This window comes from Triticum aestivum, chromosome 4A, assembly GCF_018294505.1.
Source record: "Triticum aestivum cultivar Chinese Spring chromosome 4A, IWGSC CS RefSeq v2.1, whole genome shotgun sequence".
Lineage (NCBI taxonomy): Eukaryota > Viridiplantae > Streptophyta > Magnoliopsida > Poales > Poaceae > Triticum > Triticum aestivum.
In genome coordinates, this window is record NC_057803.1 from 718,990,313 (window position 1) to 718,993,805 (window position 3,493).

At 42.5% G+C, this 3,493-nt stretch overlaps 1 long non-coding RNA gene across 1 annotated transcript; it reads right to left on the minus strand.

Moving 5' to 3' along the window:
- Positions 1–138: 138 nt before the first annotated feature.
- LOC123083383 (uncharacterized) lies at positions 139–1,016 on the minus strand. The gene is made up of 3 exons (XR_006439286.1): positions 695–1,016; positions 432–552; positions 139–349 (listed from the first exon to the last, which is right to left on the minus strand). It is a non-coding gene; the product is annotated as an uncharacterized lncRNA (long non-coding RNA).
- Between the last annotated feature and the right edge of the window lie 2,477 nt (positions 1,017–3,493).

Here is a 3,493-nt window from a genome sequence, read left to right on the forward strand (position 1 = left end):
AAATAAGGATTGGTGAGATATTAGAACACTGTAATCATTGCATTGAAGAGGGGTTGTGCAGGAAAGAAATAGAGGGTGACCAAGCCAAGAACCATGCTGCTAAAGGTTCTGTTGCCTGAGTACTAAGGGTGACGGGAGAGTGCAAGGTGAGGTAGCTTATATGCACAGATGCTTGTACTAAAGAAAACAGAAAGTCACACCTACTGCCTTAAGCGTCACCAGCAAGTGGCATACATCATCCACCATGAGTCAACCAGAAACTGAAGATTGATTACTTCCTTCAAACCACAGCGGATCGATTTCGTCCGTTGAATAGACAAACAGCCGCTCCGGTTCGTATCAACCATCTCTGCGTACAAGAGAAGCCACTCCAGGACGTGTATATGGGGATGGGTTTGGGTAACAAATCACATGAACTCAATAAAACTTACGGTATTCTCATTCGGATCAACCAAATTCAGGTACTAAACTTTGACAACTTCCGGTTCAGATCACTTGAAGTCTCTAATATACTGATCACCTTGACACCTTCTGTTGACATCTACAAAGGATCTATAAATAAGATGTAGATAATTAGAAGTTGCACACGAAGGAACCCGTTTTAGAGCCATTTGAGCCCCTCGAACTAACGCACGCCCTGAACCCCTCCCAACCGAGAGGCCCCAATTGAAACCAGTCAGATGTCTATACGTACCTCCGGCTAGTTGCTCGACATGCTGGATCTGGGGACGGCGCGCCTGAGGACTCTAGATATGGCTTGAAAAATCGGACTTGTGCTTCAGGGATGTAGTGCGCCACTGATTTGGGGATAGAGATCGTCGTCGGCTCGAGAAAAAGATGCTCCCTGCTGCACCTTTTGGGAAGACATGAGAAGGAGAACAGCGGCGGCTAGGCGTAGACGGAGGCGCCGCTCCGACGGGGCGGTTGAGGGGCTGCGAGATGAAGATCATGGTGGCGGCGGCACACCTAGGGTTGGCGAAGGTAGGTCATGCGTGAGATGAGAGCGAGGAAGGAGCGTCGTGGGGTATGGCTGCATGGATGGAGGCTCGTAGAAGCCCATTAGGCCCAATTTCAGACCAGGTGTCCAAAATAGTCACCGGAGCAGCGGCCCGACAAGGAAGCGCTCGGTTTTAGCTAAGACAACGAAGCGGGATTAAGAGTAAATCTGACGGCCGAAAACGACGTGGACTGATGATCCAAAGGCTGAAAATGCTAATAGCCTGAGAGGGCTGGAAAGGTGCTCAGTTATAATATATCTAAATAGCAATGAAGTTTAGCTTGAAAATAATGTATGCAAAAGATGCAGTGAGAAAAAATAGTAAAAATCTTACCATCTTTCTTAAATAGATGTGACTGTAGTTCAATACGAACACTGTTGGTCGCACGTTTTGAGTACTAAGATTTTCAAATTCAGAAAAATAATTTCTCTTGACAGCATTAAGATCCTCAAGCCATGAAATATAATGACTTATCTCCTCGCAGTTTAGTTCAGCCCTGGGATAGTGGACGGTCCTGTCTACCAAGCGCTGGACATGTTTGCTTGAATGGAAATAAGCTGTCAATAGAAATTAGTTGTCAACTATTTTTAAAAAAACAATATCGAAGACATAAATATGGTTGAGAAAGTCACATAATGGTAGAACTGGAGGCGTCTGTACATCAACCCAAATGTCTCTATTACCTTCAATATCATCTTCGGGACGAATATCAAAGGTGATAAACATATCAGGCTCAAATGCATAAGCCTTGCATAGTGCTTGCCAAGTTTTGCATTCAAAATAGGTGTGGGTGTCTCTATTGTATAAGTTGACGTTGAAGGTATAACCATGCTCGGTCTTCAAGTAAACCCTTTTTACCTTCATAGTTTTGTTAGGACTGAAACCTATCTTATCGAAGACAAAAATTCTTGCATGGCAGGGGATACGCTAGTAGAATAGTGAAAATTTAAAATTATAAGTTGAAGCAAATGAAACATAAGTCATGCATATGCTTAATTACGAAAAAAGACTTGTCGTTGTGACTTACTGTATCCACTTCGAAGGTCTCATCCAGCTTGATGTTGATGCGCCTATCATCAACTAGGAAATTTCTGCCACACAGGCCGCATTGGTCTTCACAGTATTCACACATAATGAAACCGTTTTCATCGTCAGACGACATTTCCTATGTTCATAGGTGAAACATTAAACACTTATTAGTTATATTAATTCAACTAATTAAACTAAGAGGGGGAATCGACCATGGAGGGCCTCTACATCAAAATCCTTGCCCCTCCGATGAGTTGTGAGTAGTTTACCAGAGACCTACGGGTCCATAGTTATTAGCTAGATGGCTTCTTCTCTCTTTTTGGATCTCAATACAATGTTCTTCCCATCTCTTGTGGAGATCTATTCGATGTAAACTCTTTTTGCGGTGTGTTTGTCGAGATCCGATGAATTGTGGGTTTATGATCAAGTTTATCTATGAATAATATTTGAATCTTCTCTGAATTCTTTTATGTATGATTGAGTTATCTTTGCAAGTCTTTTCGAATTATCAGTTTGGTTTGGCCTACTAGATTGGTTTTTCTTGCCATGGGAGAAGTGCTTAGCTTTGGGTTCAATCTTGCGGTGTCCTTACCCAGTGACAGAAAGGGTTGCAAGGCACGTATTGTATTGTTGCCATCGAGGATAACAAGATGGGGTTTATATCATATTGCATGTGTTTATCCCTCTACATCATGTCATCTTGCTTAATGTGTTACTCTGTTCTTATGAACTTAATACTCTAGATGCAGGCAGGAGTCGGTCGATGTGTGGAGTAATAGTAGTAGATGCAGGCAGGAGTCGGTCTACTTGTTATGGACGTGATGCCTATATACATGATCATGCCTAGATAATCTCATAACTATGCGCTTTTCTATCAATTGCTCGACAGTAATTTGTTCACCCACCGTAATACTTATGCTATCTTGAGAGAAGCCTCTAGTGAAACCTATGGCCCCCGGGTCTATCTCTTATCATATTTGCTTTCCATCTAATTTTATTTGCATCTTTACTTTTTGCATCTATATCATAAAATACCAAAAATATATTTATCTTATCATTCTATCTTTATTAGATCTCACTTTCACAAAGTGGCCGTGAAGGGATTGACAACCCCTTTATTGTGTTGGTTGCGATTTCTCACTTTGTTTGTATAGGTGCGTGGGACTTTTGAGGAGCCTCCTACTGGATTGATACCTTGGTTCTCAAAACTGAGGGAAATACTTACGCTACACTTTGCTGCATCACCCTCTCCTCTTCGAGGAAAACCAACGCAAGCTCAAGACGTAGCAAGAAGGATTTATGGCGCCATTACCGGGGAGGTCTTCGCTCAAGTCAAGACATACCAAGTACCCATCACAAACCCATCTTCCTCGTATTTACATTATTTGTCATTTGCCTCTCGTTTTCCTCTCCCCCACTTCACCCTTGCCGTTTTATTTGCCTTCTCTTTCCCAATCTCCTCCTCC